The following is a 20,143-nucleotide window of genomic DNA, read 5'->3' as shown; positions in this document are numbered from 1 at the left end:
CTATTTGTATATTTTTCTGAAAAACAAAAATAAAGACCGAAAAAAGTATATATTAAAATTCTTGTATTTAAAATATACAATAATAAATAAATAAATAAATAAATAAAGAAAAAAGAAAAAAAAGGAGGGGGTTTAAAACCTCACCATAAGGGAAAGTAACGATGCATGCTACCAACTAGCAATTTGAACATATATGTGTGTGAAATAGGCATATTATTTTATATAACTTATACATACATGCCGTACAACAGACTCGGTTAAACGTACAACAGACTCGGAAAAACGCTAAGTAACTCAGTCTAGTCCTAGAACACTTAATGTGAATATATCAAAGAGAAATTTAGGTGTGGGCAATATTGGGAAGAGGGCGGAGGAAAGGATCAATTTCAAAATTGGAACGCGTACTCCTTGTTCAGTAAACTGAACCAGTGTTTCAACTAAAAGCAAAAAAAGGCTGTTTGATGCCCCAAATACAAAACAACTTTTTAAGTTTTTTAAGTTTAAATTTTAAAGTTTTTTATCCGATGTTACAAATACTGGACAAAAGATTTTTGGACTTTCCAAAAGTGAGTGGCCCATTTCCCCTCACCCTCACCAATAATGGTGATGGTGATGGTGATTTCCTCTCTGCTTTCTCAGATCTGGTATTATCGTTGCCCGCTATGGAGCTTGAAGAGTGGTGCAAGAATGCTTCTGGTGAAGTTCCATTGCTCCAGAAGCGGAAGCAGGCGCGTGGTCGTTAAAGGTCAGGTGCTTCTCACACTCATCTTCCTCGATCTAAAAGAAGGTATGCCCCCAAATGCCCACTATTATCCCCTGAAATTCCTAAAGATAAATGAGTGGAAATGGGGATAATGAAAATGGTCAAATTCAAATGCAGGAAGAGCCAAAATGCCGGACAGTCTTTTTTTTTTTTTTCGTTTAAATACTAAAAACTTACAAGTGACCCGTTAAGACAGTCTTTTTTTTAAAAAAAGTGGAGTTCTAAAATTATGACAAGAGAAATGGTTTATACGAAAAATAGCCTCTCGAAGGTGGTTTATGTTTTAATGAATTTCCCAAGAAAAGGAGACATCAAAATTTCCCGTGAAGGCGCTTATCCTTTACCAAAGAAAAAATAAAAAAGAATATCCTGTCAATAGAGACAAATAAAAAAAATAGGGAAAAAGTTTATTATAAAGATGCAACCTTATAATGTAGAATTTTGGATGCACCTCAAAAATCCATCGGAAAATGTAGTTTTAATATTGAAAAACCCTTTGATTGATCATCTTGACATCAAGAGGTATGACAATGAAAAATAAAAAGATTTTAAATCTCAGAAATAATGTATTTTACAACATATTATCTACACTGTCTATTTTCAAGTTTTTCATATGTTTATAGATTTACTTGATTTTAACCATTTTTAAATTTTATATTTAGATATAAAAATAGATTTTGAGATAATCCTAATAACATTTTGCATCAAAATTATATACCACGATAAAATTTAAAGGTGTTCCTTACCTCTACTGCAGATGCATCGATATTCCAACGGCACCCAAAAAAAATAAACACTTATAATCATCATTAAATAAGAATGTCAGCATGGGCAAGTCAAGTGTAAAGAGGTACATGTTGCTTTTCAAAGGAATTTAAGCAATTGAAGTATCCCCGGGCCCAAATCTCTACTCTTGCTACATTTTGACGATAGATATTGATCGGGTCGACCCTCAGCCTTCTTCAATAGCAACAAAAATTAGTGTCGGAGGATCTCTCTCTCCCTCTCTCTCACGGACACATGCACACTTAGGACAACCCTTTCCTTTTTGTTGTTTGTCACCCCTTCTCTTTAGCCATGTTTTAAATACTTGCTTTGGGCTTGCAACCCACCCCAGTCTTTGCCAATCCAATTCAAAACCGACCGGTCAAATCGGAACCGGGCACTGGTCGATCTGATTTGGTGGTCCAGCACAGTATTTTAAGAAAATTCAAACAAAATTTTAAAAAAATTACAGTATTTGTATGTAATGTGTTTTTATTTTTATTTTATTTTTTATCATTTTGGCAAAGATTGGAAAGTGTTTTAGCCATGAACACTTATTTTTATATTTTCCCTTCTTTTTTTGAAAAATTTTGAAAATACCCCTAAACACATTGTTTTTAAAAAATCTACATTTTTCACTACTTTTTTACTTCATTTGGATGTTTTTTATTTAATCATGCTTTAAATATAGTTTTTTTTTATTTTTTAATATTTTTTTAACCCCCTGGGAGCTGCCCGGTTGGACCGGCCAATTTATCGATTACTCAAACCCAGCCCTTAACCAGTTTTCAATCCTGGTTCGATTTTCCAAATACTGACCCATCCCCAACCCAAATAAAATAACTCTAGTGAGTTCGAATGGAATAATCCACCTAGCGTATAGGTGCTAACTCGCTGCTCACTATGTTGTACTATATATATAGTAAGCAGGCGGCTACGCTAACTCAACCACTGATTCTCATAGTTTTGGAACTCTTAAGCCAACTGAGCGAGCTACTGTCTTCATCCCAAGAATGCTTCACTGGGTAAGTGAAAGAGTTAAGTTATCATGCGACTTATAGTGGCACCTCAAATTAGTTTTTAAGTGTCCATCATTTATTTCCCCTTTTTTTTTATTTGGTATCGGTCTTCTCGTCCGGCGGGATCCCATCGTAATGCATCACAAGGCCCTATAGAAGAGGCTTTGCTCGTTGCTTGTCTTTCCACTGGATTTGCTTGGTGCCACCTTTACTATATAGGAGAAGTGCTTTGAAGCTATAAAACAAATTGCATAATGCGGCTACATACCTATGGGCCTTATAGTGCACTAACATTGAAAATGCCAAATAAATATATATATATATATATATATGGAAAACACTACGCAATGCCTATAGGTGAAAATGAACAGTGATTTCGTCTACCTTCATCATCGTTCAAAGTACATCGCATGCTCACGATTGTCTAGTAGTATTTTATTTTTCATTTTTTTTTTTTTACAAATCGCAATGACCTGAAATTTGGAGCGTGTATTCATCAGATATAAGGGAATCTTTGAAAATTAAAAAAACAATATTTTATATGAAAAAATTGACCAAAATACCCTCGAAAAATTTCAGGGGTATTTTGGTCAATTTGGTTTTCAGGGATAATTTTTATATATATTTTTATTAGATGCACCTTAATAAGATGTACGTATTTTTCAAATTTCAAGTCATTCCGATATGTACAAAAAAAATAAAAAATAAAACACTACCAGATAATCATGACCGCGCGATGAAGTTTGAACGGTGATAAGGGTAGGCGAAATCACTATTAATTTTCATCTATAGGCATTGGAAAAAATTTTCCTATATATATATATATATATATATATATATATATATATATATATATATATATATATATATATATATATATATATATATATATATATATATATATATTATATATATGAGAAATGATCTTATAGGACCCTCCCGTACCCATGTATGTAGGACCCAAAAGGATCACCATTAAATTTGGCACGAATTTATAGAAAAGTCAAGTCCCACACCCATATGATAATTTTTCTAGAGATCCATGCCAACTTTAATGGTGATCCTTTGAGGTCCTACACACATAGATGAGGGAGGGTCCTATAGGATCATTATTATATATATATATATATATATATATATATATATATATATATATGTGTGTGTGTGTGTGTGTGTGTGTGTGTGTGTGTGTGTGTGTGTGTGTGTGTGTGTGTGTGTGTGTGTGTGTGTGTGTGTGTGTGTGTGTGTGTAGGGAATGATTTCATGCAACGGTTGTACAATAGTATAATGGAACCATCTTAAAAAACTATGTTAGAAACATTTGTTTGACATGAATTTTTAAATGTAAACTCTTTTTATTCTGAAGAACAATCAAAAAAAAAAAAAATTTGGACAAATGTTCTCGAAAGTTTTCATTCTAACCCAATTAATATAAGCCATCCATTTTATTGAGATCGTTAGATATAGGCCTCAGAATGATTTTTCTTCCATAAGTTTTTATATAGCGTTATTATCAGTAGATTAATAATGCTAAAAAATAAAAAAGTGATTTAAATTTGTTAAGGCCTAGATCTTGAAATTCACCAAATGGATGGTCGAGATTCATTGTTGGATGGGTACTAATTTTGACTATCTCTAGGGTGCAAATTAAAAAAAAAAAATGGTAGGATTGATTATGAGGATGAGAATGTGTATCCAAAATTTGGGGTCATACAAATGCCAAAAATATGATTTTCTAGATGTGTGGTTGCATTATACTACTAAACTGTTGCATTGGATCATTTCCCTTATAAAACCAATAATAGAACCCAAACTAGTTATAGCTAATGGCTACTCTAAAGGGCAGGCAACCAGCTCTTTTAGATCTATTGAATATTAAGGAAAAAGTTTATACAGAGCCGAGGCTCTAAACAATTGAATTAGAGCCCACCTCAAAAAATTTATTAGAAAAGGTTATCTTGATGTTTAAATATCCTCAAATTGACAATCTCAACATCAAGATGAACATCAAGATGCATGGACGATTTCAAGTTTCGAAAATAGTGCATCTTGTAATGCATTTTTGGACCACCAATTTTCAAGATTTTGTCGTGGATCTACTCAAACATTATTATTTTTGAAGCTTTAAATTTTATAATTAAATATAAAAATATATTTTAAGGCTATCACAAAGATTTCTGGTATTGAAACCACATTTCTCAACATTATTTGAAGGTCCACTTTACTTTGATTGTTTAGAGCATCAACTCTATACAAACCGCTCCCTTGAATTAATCTATGTAGTAATGTTGTTATGTTTGCTTCAGAGTGTTTTTCGGTTTTTGGTGCGAAAATGAAATAATTCGGTACTTCAACTGATTAGGGGAAAGACTTCAGAATTTTTTTAAAAAAAAATAAATTAATATAAATAAATTAGATATTTTTATATAAAATATATAAAATAATGAAAAAGATAATTAAAAAATTAAAATAAAATACTTTTATATAGGTATTTCTTTTCTGATCGAAGCAAACTTGAAGCATATTGAAGCAGCCCAAAGTGGCACGAATCTGACCAAAGCAGTAGCATCATGCTTCTCTTCGCTTTGATTTATGCTTAAAATCCGAAGCGAAGTGAATTTAATAACATTGCTATGTAGTTTGATAGTTTAGAGACAGTTTGGATGTCAAATAAAAAACCCTTCACATTGAAAAAAATCATAAGTTTCTTCATCCATAATTTAGAAACATTCCCATCTTTTTTTTATTATTATGCTGGATTGTTTGGATGGAGTTAACATCCTAAAAGCAAAGTCGCATTCTACCCTTCCAAAATTCTCTTGCCAATCCAAAAGAGTTTCCTGTATCTCTCGCAGCAGTAAACAATTTGCTTCCATACAATAAGCAAACCTATAACCTGAGCTTCTTCTTATTCATGAAGAGAAGGGACTTCCCATGGGTGTAGTATGAGAGAAAAGGATCGTCATTTGTACAGAGAGAAAAGGCCTAGGGCTTGAGCTTCTCTGGTTTTTTGCAACCCGAGCTTCTCCTTATTCATGAAGAGAATGGGCTTCCCATGGGTGTGGTATGAAAGAAAAAACTTGCATTTTGTAGAGAGAGGAAGGGCTTTGGCTTTATAAAGACGCCGCCTAGGGCTACTATGAATTGGGCTTAAGTTTCTTTGGCTTTTTACCATCCGAGCCCATGGGTGTAGCATGAGAGAAAAGGCTCGCCTTTTGTATAGAGAGAGAGAGGGCTTGGCTATACAAAGACATCGCTTAGGGCTGCCATAGATGGGGCTTGAGCTTATCTGGTTTTTTTGCAGCCCGAGCTTCACCTTATTCATGAAGAGATGGGGCTTCCCATGAGTGTAGTATAAGAGAAAAGGCTAGCCGTTTGAAGAGAGAGACGCCTAGGGAAGCCATGGATGGGTCTTGATCTTCTCTAATTTTTAGAGAGAGAAACTGAAAATGCTCTGTTTATTCATAAAGATAGAGTAGATTGGGGGTTTATGAGGTTTCACAGAGTTGTTGGGTCATGTCATGGGTTGAGGTTTGTAGGGGTGAGAGAGCTACACTTTCATAAAAAAATTCAAGTTTGACTTGAATTTTTTTTTACCCTAACTTTTGCAATGACATTGCAATATTTTTTATTTCAATCTAAAAATCTAACAAAATCTTGAGGTTATCCAAACTGTTCAATCTGTTTCACAAGATTTTTGAATTGCAATCCAAAAATATTGCAATTTTGGGTACATCCAAACTGGTTTTAGTACGTCAAGCCGTACGCAACCCTTTTTCATTTAAGTAGAACGACCCGTTTGATAGTGACATAGCGCAATTTCTATTCTAAAAGGCAGGTGACCACCTCTTTTGGATATATTGAAGCGCAACTTGGATAAGTATCCATTAAAACCAACCAACAATATTTAAAGGAAAATTGTTTCAAGTGGGCTGGACCGCATTTCTGCATACACGGTCCATCTAAAAATAATTGAAACTAACGGTCCAAATGTTTTATTAATAGAATTATTATTTTAAGCTCTTAAATTTTTATTTTTTTTTCATATTCATGAGAGATTACATATCCTTAAAAATTGTCTAAAAATACATCTAAAAAATAAATTTGTTAAGAGGCCGGCATTTCTACATGTGCTAACCACGTCCATACTTAAAACCCTCATCAACTTTCATAAAAACTTAAAAGGGAAATGGTTTGATAGGGCTGCAGCCCTATCAAAATAAGTAAGTCCTCACCTCCTACCTCATTGAAAATTGCAAGTCATAGGAAAACATTTACATTGTACATTATGGTTAGAAAAAAAAAACAAGGATTTCAACTTCTAAAAATAGTATCTATTGTAATAAATTATTTACACCATTTATTTTGCTTTAAAAATAAGTGTTCACAGATCTACAAGATCTGTATCATTTTTTAAATTTCAAATTTTATTATCGGTGTTGAAAATTGATTTTAGATAAATTATAGAGATTTTTATCGCTGAAAGCACTTTCCAAATGAGGATTTAAGGTAAGGCTTTATTTTATTTTTATAAAGCCTATTCAAACATCTTCCAAATTAAGTATCATAAAAAATTAGAGGTGTACTCCATCCCCTTTTTCTTGTAGATTTGGTCTCATATAAACCCCAGGTGGAAAACCCTACACTAATAACCGGAAAAAGAAGATGACGCAAGACCCATCTTTTCCCCTCATTTATCTTGTTTCTCCCTTATTGGTATTTTCCAAAAGGGGGGACACTAGTGGGATTGGTGGGCAGGAAGAAAAAGAAGGGCTCATGATAACAAAGTTCATTTTCACAGGCTTTTTAGACTTTTTCTTTTTGATCTATCTTAGAATAAATAGCAAATAACAATTATTTTGTAATTTGGTGGAGAGGAAACTAAATAGAAGCATCCTTTTATACATTTTAAGTAGATTTTTTTTGACTTTAACCCTCCCACTTTTCATTACATGACAATTGGAGGGATTTCTCTATCTTTCAAAAACAGTACCTTAAGAGCTTCTCTTCCCTCAAATCTCATTTTCTTCCTTTACTTTCTTCCCTTCTCTTACATTCTCCCTTTGAAAAATAGATACATTCTTTCCTACTCTCACATTCTCTATCTAAGAATGCAACCCATGAATACTTGAAATCAATGGTTTAAAAACCGGATCGATGACCCGGATCGGGCTTTCAAAAAATCGATCCGGATCGGCGAATCGGCGATCCGGATCGGGAATCGGGTGAATCGGTCAGAATAAAGCTTCAAAAAAAACCAAAAAAATTATTAAAATTCATTATAAATATTGTTTTTTAGGAATTCAATAAGAAATGAGGGTACTCCATTAAGAATTTTCATGTTTTTGAATGAATATGCGAATATTGATATGTTCTTTCCCTGCATGAACCGCCATTCAACATTTAATTTACATCACACAAAAGGATAAACATAGAATTATCATGGAATAAGTATATCAACATACATGGACTACAATAAAGCATAAAATTAGTAACATACGATCTAAAAATAAAATGATAGACGACGTTGTTGTTCTTCTTGGTCACGCTGGTGCCATTGATTGAATTCGTTTGACAATTCATTGATTCGATCTAAAAACGAATCATCGATATTAGCGGGCATCTGACTATTCCCAAATCCCTGAGTGTTAGTGTTTTGTTGTGTTCCCAATCCAAAATCCCCGAAGCTTGTCCATCCTTCATGCTCACCTGCACTGTCGTGCTCATCCCTACACTGTTGCTGTTGGGACTCGATATGTGAATAATATGGCTGGGATAGGGTGGCCTCAGAATCATCATCTCCCTCATTTTCTGTTAGACCCCCTTCCCACTCTCCCTCATTAGGTGCAATATCACCGACATATTGAGGATACATTGGCTGGCTGCTTCTTCTTTCATGCTGCTCATCACTTTCTTCAATATCTTCATCACCGATAGCCTCAAGGAACGCTCTCTTGTGCAACACTGGCTCCTCCTCTTCTACTACCCATTGGTCTGCTGTGTCTGTGACAAATATTGTGTCTAAGTCTATCGGCCCATAGTCTTCAAGCTTCCTTCTTATTTGTCGCTCTCTGAGGTTTAAATTATAATGAACGTAGACTAGTTTATGAAGCTTCTCAGAAGCGAGTCGATTCCTCCTAGTAGTGTGCAACCATTGAAACGTACTCCAGTTGCGCTCACAGCCAATAGCAGAACATGTCTGGGAGAGCACCTTGATTGCTATCCTCTTTAGGTGAGGTGCATCAGTATCATATATCTCCCACCATTCAGCTGGATTAAAATGTAAAAAGCATTGTAAGGGCAAGAACAATTCATAAGATTAAATATATGAATAAACAAAATATTAGCTAGGGGATAACCTGGATCCATCATAGTTCGAGAATTTCTGGCAAGTCTAGTTCCGACGGATCCTATAGCATCCCTATACATAGCAAGTTAAAACAAATATATTACGTTTTAGTGCATTATTCCTCACAAATATAACAACTCAATGAAGTTCTTACCCAAACATTAAATAATACCTCTTGTATTGCTGCTACTTGGTTTCGATGGCTTCTCTCCAACCTTGCAATAATGTATCTGACCCCTTCCATAATCTTGTGGGGTTGTTCAGGTGTCAAATAGAAAAATTTTGGGTTGAAGTAGTAACCTAAAAAATATATAGGTAGAAAAATGTCATTTACAATTTCATAAAAAAATGATTTAAACTGAAACATTGTAATGATATAAATATATATTTACCAGCATAATGAATTGGACGTCCAAATTTGGTGTTCCACCTCTTTTCTATAATCTTGATCAATTTGCTAGCAAAATTACACTTCTCCCCAATAGCTGATTTCGCGCTCTCAATACCTTCATAAAGGATACTCATGGTAGCTTTCTTATCAGCATCCACCATTCTTAACACCGTGACCAAAGGAGCAGTGGCCTCTACAACACTGGAACATCGAGACTAGAACAGCCTATTTGAGATTATGTTATCCACTTTTATACCGGTACTGGACTTCGAGAGGCGGTTATTTAACCACTCTTCACAAGTAAACAATCTCTTTAATGCACCTTCAGATTGTCGAATGGAGTCCACAGCTAAGTAATCGGTCGCAAAGCGGGTTATGGCAGGCCTGATTATCTCTTTTTCTTAGAGTGTTCTCTAAACAGAAATAATATTTTAGAGTGGTTGTATATAAATCTCGACACCAACCTTGCTTCATCTAGAGTCTCCTTCACAATTTTGATCTCACCGATTTCCTCTAACATAAGATCGATGCTGTGTGCAGCACACGGACCATACTAGATGCTTCCTCTTATCCATCAACTTGCTGCCCGCAGAAACACATGCACGCGCATTGTCCGTAATAAACTGGACTACATGCTTATCTCCCACCTCCTCCACTATCTGATCATATAGTCGTACGTAGAAGTTTGCATCCTTCTTCGTCCCTGATATTTCTTTGCTAGACAAAAAAGCTGTACCTTTTGGGGAATAGGCCAAGAAGTTTAAAAACTCCTTTTTGCTAACTTTATTCAACCAACCATCACTCATGAGAGTAATTCCTATCCTTGGTCAACTCTGTTTATATTCTTCAATCCACTTTTTAACTTCATCTACCTCTTCATCTAATATTGGCCCACTGAGCTCATATGCCATCGGGGGTTTTACCCCGGGTCCGACTCTCTGGATTGCACTAATCATAGGTGGAAAATATGGGCTAGTGGCTGCATCAAAGGGAATCCCTTTATCGTAGAACCATTTACCAACATATCTCCCTAACATGTTTCTTGTACCTTTAACCATGCCTTTTAGGGTCATCTGTTGTGACTTAGGTTTTGAGAGAAATGGGTCTTTATGACCATGACCTACAATACTGGCACTCTTAGGTAACTTAGAAACAATTTCTTCAACAACTGATTCTTCTTGATACATATTGCCACCAACCCCTCCATACATATTTGAGTTGGGCCCGCCATACATGCTCGAGCTGGACCCGCCATGCATATCTGAACTAGGCCCACCATGCATATCGGAGCTACGCCCACCATGCATGTCTGAGCTAGACCCACCAGGCATTCTAAACCCACATTCCCTTTGATATTGTTCATGTAAACTCAATCTTGTGGCCATGTCCAGCTCATTATTATATTGCTCTTCTAGGTCATAATTATATTGCTCTTCTGTATCATTCCTGCTTGATGGTGTATATAAACTAGCTATGTCCTCATTCATTCTATGTTTGGCAATTTTTTTACCTTTGCTAGCATTAAGAATTGCCACCATCTGTTTTTTTACATTACTAGGGACACTAGTGCATGCAGAAACTTCTCCCTTAACCCCTGCCAAGTGTTGCTTGAACCTATGTACCCCACTACTTATCACTCTTTGACAGTAATTACAAATAATTTTGTCTTTCTTGTTGGGATCAAGTCTGACCCCATGTTGCCATGCAGGGTCTTCTGTAGATCTTGACATGATTCAACTGTTTTAAGACGTAAAAAGTTTAAATTAACCTGACAGTTCAAAAAGAAAAATAATTACCATATGTAGTGATAATATGTTGCGGTAGTTCATGTAGTCATATTCGTTGTTATTTGTTATTGCAAAATACCTTTTTTGACAATAATATTTTCGTACATATCAATTACAAACATTTAGAATAATACAAAATGCAAGCTCCAAACATGGCTACAACTCAGTTATCAAGAACATACATTTTTTGCATTAAAAAATTAATAATAAAAACAATTCTTCAAAGAGCCGGCTAACATCAGTCATTCCAACTAAAAAATCCATGAACAACAGATAAAAAAAATACAGTTTTGCATTAAAAATATAATAACATGCATTTTTTTGCATAAATAATCCATCAACATACAATTTCTTCAACAAAAACTTTAACAATAAAAATTTTAAATATGGTTTAAAACCTCATGATAATTAAAACCTTGTCACGATTTTCACATCTTTTCGGAAAATCATCATTTTTCAAAAAATTCGACCATGGAAAAAAAAGAAAAAAAATTACAGCAAACTCAAACAATAAAAATTAAAAATTGGGTTTAATACATCATGATAATCAAAACTTTATCATGATTTTCACATCTTTTCGAAAAATCATCATTTTTCAAAAAAATTCGATCATGGATAAAAAGAAATAAAAAAAAAAAAAAGTACAGCAAATTTCCAAAAAATTCGATCATGGATTAAAAAAAAAAAATAACAAATTTTCAAAAAGTTCGATCATGGATTAAAAAAAAAAAATCACAAATTTTCTAAAAATTCGATCATGGATTACATAAAATTCGATCATGGATTACATAAAATTCGATCATGGATTACAAAAAAAAAAAAAAACATAAAAAAACAAAAAATTCGATCGTGGATTACAAGAACAGAAAAAAACAATTCGATCATGGAGTACAAAAAATTCAATCATGGGTTACAAAAAAAAAAACAAAAACAAAAAATTCGATCATGGATTACAAAAAATTCGATCATGGATTACAAAAAATTCGATCATTGATTACATAAAATTCGATCATGGATTACATAAAATTCGATCATGGATTACATAAAATTCGATCATGGATTACAAAAAAAAAAAAAAACATAAAAAAACAAAAAATTCGATCGTGGATTACAAGAACAGAAAAAAACAATTCGATCATGGATTACAAAAAATTCAATCATGGGTTACAAAAAAAACAAAAAAACAAAAAATTCGATCATGGATTACAAGTAAAAAAAACAAACATTTCGATCATGGATTACAAAAAAGTCGATCATGGATTACAGAAAATTCTATCATGGATTACAAAAAATTCGATCATGGATTACATAAAATTCGATCATGGATTACAAAAAAAAAAAAACAAAAAAAAACAAAAAATTCGATCGTGGATTACAAAAAAAGAAAAAAACAATTACATCATGGATAACAAAAAATTCAATCATGGATTACAAAAAACTCTATCATGAGTTACATAAAAAACAAAAAACAAAAAATTCGATCATGGATTACAAAAAAAAACAAACATTTCGATCATGGATTACAAAACATTCGATCATGGATTACAAAAAATTCTATCATGGGTTACAAAAATAAAAAATAAAAAATAAAATTCGATCATGGATTACAAGACAAAAAAACAAAAATTTCGATCATGGATTACAAAAAATTCTATCATGGGCTACAAAAAAAAAAAAAAAAAAAAAATTCTGTTCTTCACAGAGTCGTTTTACATAAGCGATTTTAACTCAAAAATTCACCTCTAAGTGAATAAATTACATCCAATTGAGTATATTTTCTGATAAAATCAAAACCCTAAATTTTTAACACATTATTTCTAATATATCATGAAAACAAAATCAAAAGGCGGAAAAAAAAAAAAAAAAACAGCGGAATTTGGTTCCGCAGACATCTCAGTATTCATATCAAATTTCTTGTTGTAATTGACCAGATTACTTAAAACTGAAAATTTTAAATCATACTAGACACAATAAAGATTAAAAACCCTAATTATTGAACTCATTATGTTCAAAATATGCCGTGAAATAAATCAAATAGCGGAAAAAAAAAAAAACCCAAAGTTCTTACCTGATTTTGTGAACCGAAGCCTTCAATCTCCAAAAAACTCTGTTGTTCTCAACGATTATCACAAATTAGTAACAAAAGGTTTTGATTCACAGCTTTAAGATCAAAATGCCTACAAATTTTGAAAGATTCATGCCCAATTTGGCATGAAATTTCAGAAAAGGCGGAAATCCTAAACACCGAATTTTTCGTGATCCAAAAACAACAAATTTTTCCACCATTTAATCCTTGAAAAAGCTGAATAAAGCTGTTTACAGCCTGCAAATCAGATCACATGCCAAAAAAAACAAGAAAAATGACAAATTTCAAAGAATCCGTGAAGAACACTGTGCAACCCGTGTTCTTCATGGACTCGCCGATTCCGCACAGTGAATCGGCGAGTCACTGTGCAGAATCGTCCGGTTCTCTCTAGAACCGGACGATTTCCGATTTTTTCACCGATCCGGTCCCTTTTTCGCGATTTCCGAGTCGAACCGGGCGAGTCCAGTTCGACTCGGCGTTTTTTAAAACGCTGCTTGAAATATTTGATGAAAAATAGATAATGGAGAGAAGATGCACATCTACATATGAGTCGGTCAACTCCCAATATTTATTTAGATCTTCTCCAATAAATGGCAATGATTAGGGGTGGCAACGGGTCGGTTGTGGTCCGATTTGATTCGGTTTGGTCCCAATTGAATCCCATCCAGATCGGTAATTCCCTAATCTCTGGATTTCCAAACAATGTTTGATCATGCAACCAAAACCCTTGCTATTGGATTTGTTTGAACCCAAAATGCTCGGTTTATTCTTATTCATTTTTAAAACCAATTTGAAAACAGAATGACATGGAACTAAAACATGCTCCAAATTAATTCGCGCTTGAAGTTTGAAATGTCTATTTGATGGATGATTAGATATAAAGTTTTAAAACATCAGAAGAATGGAGAAACAAAAATCAATGTATACTTCCCAATTGGTCTCATGTGAATCAAAGATGACTTTACAAAAATATACGCTCAACTGTCCCGATAATTTTTTTGGAAATTTACACAAGTACAATTTTATTTGGGTGTTACAGCGAGAAGGTCCACAAATAGCCCGTATTTATATGGAAGGACAGTACTAGTGAATTTTTTAATTTTATTTTTCAAATTTTCGTTTGATCCGATGTTTCAAACGTCGAACCATTTGATTAATATTCCACCCCAATTGGTCAGATTATTCGCACCTTTGCAGGCGATCTGATCATTGAAACATCGGACCACAACATGGGTCCGATGTTTAAAAATTCAGATCACTCATACTTGTGTTTGTTTAATCTTTTTAGAGTGCATTAAACATCAGTAACTATACTGTCCTATATGTCATGTTGATCCTTGTATGTTGATGCATATTTTATTTGTTCTCAAATAGATTGAATTACGGTCTCTATGTTTCGTGTGCACTATGACAATTAGGTGATGCTACAATGTTCTATTCATTTTGCTTCTAGTATATAGATGCATATTTTATAGGACGTAGTTTGCATAAGGTTGCAACTTAGAATAATCCAATAAGGCGCACCTCTAAATTTTATTATAAATGTAATTTTGATATAAATTTTTTTTTTAATAAATACATCCATCACAAGCCCTTCTAATATTAATTTTTGTATTTTGAAGGGTTGTTAATTCTAGATAAACCCATAATATATATATATATATATATATATATATATATATATATATATATATATATATATATGATCTCATGCAATGGTTGTATAGTGGTATAATGCAATTACATTAAAAAACTATGTTAGAAACATCTGTTTGACACGAAATCTTTATATATATATATGATCTCATGCAATGGTTGTATAGTGGTATAATGCAATTACATTAAAAAACCATGTTAGAAACATCTGTTTGACACGAATCTTGACATGTACACTATTTTCATTCTAAAGAATAATCACAAAAAAAATATAATTTTGAAAAAACACCCTTAAAAGTGTTTTTCTAGCCTAATTAATATAAACCGTCCATTTTAGCGAGATAGTTAGATATAGACCTCAGAAGGATTTTTCTATTCCCAAAATTTTTACATAGCGACATCATCATTAGATTAACAATATTAAAAAAAATAAAAAAAGTGATTTTGAATTTGTTAAGGCCTAGATATTGAAATTCACCAAATAGATGGTCGAGATTCATTGTTGGATAGTAGTAACTTTGACTATATCTAGGATTAATTATGAGGATGAAGAGAATGTGTGTGCAAAATTTGATATCTTATAAATGCTAAAAACATAGTGTTCTAGAAGTGTGGTTGCGTTATACTATAAGACAACCGTTGCATGAAATCATTGCTAGTTTTATAAATATTTAGCTCTGTCTTGGATAAGATTAAACCCTTCTAAATGCATAAAACTACATTAAAGACTGTTGCAAAGGCTCGAGTGGGGAGGTAATTGGGGCAAGTCTTTTTTTGTCATGAGTGTGGTTTGTATAAGGTTGGTATGTTAAACAATGAGAATGAGGCCTTCCACCTAAATATGTTGCAAGATGCAAGTCCATGATGCAAGATGCAAGTCCAGTCTTTGAAATCTCTATGACGGCGTAAAAATCTATTTTTTTTTTCCTAATTATGAAATTTAAAATTTTAAAAATAGTACGGATCAAGCATATTTTAATAAACACATAAAAATATTGAAAATAGATGGTCTAGATAAATATTACATTACAAATTGCCATGTCTCCATAACTTGAAATCGAAAATTTTTAGAGAGAGAAACTATATCAAATTCTTATTTTTAGAAAGTAGAAGTATCTTAAAATTTCAAAGAGAGAAACTATATCAAATTTTAGATAGAGAAAGTACATAAAATTTTTAGATGGAGAAATTATATCAAAATTTAGATAAAGTACCTAAAAATATTTAGAGATTGAAACTATCTCAAAATTTTTAGAGAGCAAAACTATCTAAAATCTTAAGTTTTAGAGTATTCTTAAAAATTTAGAGAGAAAAACTATGATAAATTTTACAAAGAGAAAGTATAAGAAAATTTATACAGAGAAATATCTCAAATTCTTTAAAGAGAAAAACTAACTCAAATTTTAAATTTTAGAGAAAGAAAATATATTAAAATTTTAGGTATAGAAACTCTATCAAATTTGAGAGAGAGAAACTACCTCAAATTTTATAAAGAGAGAAACTATCTAAAATTTGTTAGAGAGAGAAACTATCACAAATTTTATGTTTTAGAGAGCGAAAGTATCCAAAAATTTTAGAGAAGGAAACTATATCAAATTTTAAATAGAAAAAGTGCCTAAAATTTTTAGAGAGGGAAACTATATTAAATTTTAAGTTTTAGAGCGAGAGCATCTTAAAATTTTAGAGAGAGAACCTATATTAAATTTTAGAGAGGGAAAGTAGCGGAAAATTTTAGAAAGAAAAACTATCTCAAAGGTTTTAGATAAATAATTTCAAATTTTATTTTTTGGAGAAAAAGTATATAAAAATTTTAGAGAGAAAAACAATATCAAATTTTAGAGAGAGAGAAACTAAACTATCTCAAAAATTTTAGAGAGGCTATTTCAAATTTTGAGTATTAGAGAGAGAGAAAATATAACAAATTTTAGAGAGAAAAAATGTGGGAAATTTTGTTACTAAACAATAGAAATGGAAATGATTGTAAGGAAATCATGAATTTTATATAGTTTATTCAGACAAGAGATTTGAGTAATGCATCCAAGAATTCTTGATACTGAAAACCCATAGATTTTCTTGAATTTCAAATATCCAAAATTCTTAATGGACGACCCTTAATGTGGGAAATGGGCATGGGATGCTACCAACCCAACCCCAACTCCAACCCCTTTCATAATAAGAATGTTTTTATGCATACAAGAAGATCACTATCGATATAAAACAGGGAGGGCTGCATGCACGCCATTGATAAAGTCCAATGACTCCTAAAATTATTTTGAAGCCTTGTAAATACATATATAATTATTTCAAATTTGGTTATATATTTTTAAAATTTAAATATAAATGCGACAGCCAAAAAAAAATGATTATGACCGTTGCATTGCATGTATCGATCTTTATTTACATATTCTGCTTCACACTGTATTAGAATGGAGAGATCACATCCGCAATCAATATTCGTTCACACGTCCATCCCGGTGAGAGAGAAGGGGTGTCATGCACGTGCACCATAGAGAGAGAGACGATGACACCACACAAGCAAGAGAGATAGAGAGAGCGAGGGCCACGCCTTCACCCGGCAGGTGCGGCGGTGATAGAGAGCCACCGGCGACAAACGTACACAGAGCAAAAGGCTTGCATCCCAGTGAACAGCAGCAACACCACCGTCGCCACCACCGTGAGCCCCCTCCACCACCCATATACATACCGTCTCAAAAACTTAGCCATGACCACCCTCCAGCTCCTCCCATAGTACTTGTTAACCTCCTCAATCACTCTATCCAACCCCTCCACCTTATTGTGGCTCACTGTTCTGCTCATCCCATTCCATAATTCAGCTACCACTTTGTCACTCTTCAAATGGTGCACCAAAATCCCTCTCTCTCGCATCAAAGCTACGTCTCTCTTGGTGTCGATGATCCCATTCATCAGCTCGGTGTATCTGGTGAAAATCAATGGACCTGGAGCTGATGCTTCCTCAAATGCGACGAGATTTCGAATAATTATCTCTGAGTTGCAATCCAGAGAGATGGAAGGCAGAGAAAGAGAGCCTGAAGCAGGGTCGAACTGGATTGAGGAGATGCCTCCTGTAGAGGGAGAAAGGGTGACACCGGCATTGCATAGGTCAGTTACAGAGGGGATGTGGAGCTCCTCCATTAACGGGGCCTTCGAAATCGAGCCCTCTACGTTTGAGGAGGCCCGTTCTTCGTTGCTTTTATCAGAAAATATAAGATACACAATTAAGGTCTTCAAGAAAGGGATATTCCATGGAAGCTTGAGAAGGACCTTCAATGGCCTTGAGTTGAGAAGACTTTGGAGTGGACGAAATGGGGGCGATGACATCACTGAGGAGAACAACTCACGTAGAGAGCTCAAGAGTTCACGGTCGCAACAGCCAGCAGTGCTGGGCTCGTAGCTCTCTGGTTCAATGCAATCAGGCTCAGCTTGATCAAATTCCTGGTCCTCCTGTGAATTAGGCCATGGCACCATCATTCTATACAGGACCTCAAGCAAATGGCCACTCTGTGAAACTTCTTTGTCTGAGAAAGGCTTGACTTTCAATGGTGAAATCTCAGCACAAAAACCAGATACCATTGATGCCAAATCCTCTTCAACTTGATTAGAACCCCAACTGTTCTCCAATTCAAGACGCTTTCTCAACAAAAACAAAGGAATCTGGTTTTCCATCATCATCAAATCCCTGATAATCGCATTATGGGCTGACTTCCTCCTAGTGAAATCAACCAAATTTTCCATTCTCGAGCTAACCCTGGCGAAAGACTCTCCCTCTCCGCGCCGCCCATAAGCCTTCAAAAACTCTAGCAAAAAGCAGGCATCAACAGCCATCATCCATGCCAGGGTTTCACCACTGAAATCAAGGTACCTATGATAACAAGCCCTAACCCTGCTCTCGAATTTAGATATATGGTCCACGACGCTCTGCAACTTGTAGCAATGCAACTTTCCCCATTGTTTCTGAGCTCGACGAGCAGCCGATAACTTATAGCGCTGCATTTCGTAGAGCTCCGGTCTACAATGGTGGTAAGGTCCAATGCCGACGAGTTGGGGCGTAAAGGCCTCTGGTTTAATGTTGGAGAGGGGCTTTGGGACTGTGAAAATGGAGACGGGAACGCCATTATCGTCCCCTTCAATCTCTTCTTGTTCAAGGTGATGCCTAATTTGGATGACCCAAGCTTCTTCATCCAAGCTCTGAGACGATGCAGAGGCCTCACGTCGATATCTCATTGCTTTCGCCCGGTCAAATTTTGGAAATTGCGAAAAAAGCAATGGGGAGATTTGGTACACCAGGAAGCCCTTGTTCGAGCTGTACTTATAGAATGTGATGGGGAATTTTGAGGTTCATCACTTTTTGTAATTCAATTCAATGTATGGTGTCCAAACGATTGGGGCCTTGGTTTAATTATATAACGCGAGTAACATGTGGCCTCTTCATTTAAAAGCAATGTGGACTAAGGCACTCTCCAAATATTTGAAATTATTATAGGTTATATCATTGGCTATTTAAAAAGGAAAAAGTTTATACAAGTTTGAAACCTTAAAATGTTGAGTTAATGATGTACATAAAAAATCTAACGAAAAATATTGTTTTAATGTTGACCCTTCTAATTGATCATCTCGACATCGAGATATATGAATTTAAAAATATATATATATATTTTGAGTCCAAGAAATAGTGCTTCTTGCAACATATTATCTAGACTTTCTATTTTCAAGATTTTCATATGCTTATAGATCTACTTGATTTTAATTATTTTTTTAGTTTAAAATTTTATAATTAGATATGAAAATAGATTTTTTGGTAATCCTAAGAATGTTTTACACCAAAACTATATGTTATGATAAAATTTAAAGATGCGTCGTAATTGGATTGTTTAAGGCCTTATAAAAACCATACCCATTTAAAAACTATAACAAAAATATATAGTTATATTTATTTTAATACTAATTAAATATTATTAAATATTCTATATCAATTAAATATTATTAAAACAATATTTATATAATAACACTATTCGAATAGAGTTCAGGTCGGGTCCACATGGAATTGGACCCGAATATTGTTCAAGTCCAAGATTTGACCCAGACCCAACCCGCTAGGTCCAATTCTTGGACCCATACCCAGACCCAGGCCAGATCAGAATGTCGGTTCCCTGGTTGGGTCCGGGTCCATTGCCACCCTATACAATAATACATATGTACATTCAACATAACATTTAGATATATTAAAATTTTTATTTTTTATTTTTGGGTCAGGTCCAATCATGTTCGGGTCCAGATCCAATTGGATCCGAGTCTGGATGCAATACTTT

The 20,143-nt window shown here is 34.0% G+C and overlaps 1 non-coding gene across 1 annotated transcript; it reads right to left on the bottom strand.

The window, feature by feature from the left end:
* Window positions 1-17,057: 17,057 nt before the first annotated feature.
* LOC18442532 (putative UPF0481 protein At3g02645) lies at window positions 17,058-19,210 on the bottom strand. The gene has a single exon (XR_016047499.1). It is a non-coding gene; the product is annotated as a putative UPF0481 protein At3g02645 (transcript).
* Between the last annotated feature and the right edge of the window lie 933 nt (window positions 19,211-20,143).

The sequence above is a fragment of the Amborella trichopoda genome, chromosome 13 (genome assembly GCF_054954075.1).
Source record: "Amborella trichopoda isolate Santa Cruz 75 chromosome 13, AtrichopodaSantaCruz75HAP2 v2.0, whole genome shotgun sequence".
NCBI lineage: Eukaryota > Viridiplantae > Streptophyta > Magnoliopsida > Amborellales > Amborellaceae > Amborella > Amborella trichopoda.
The sequence above is the reverse complement of the archived record's forward strand: the minus strand, read 5'-3'. Positions and strand labels throughout refer to the sequence as shown.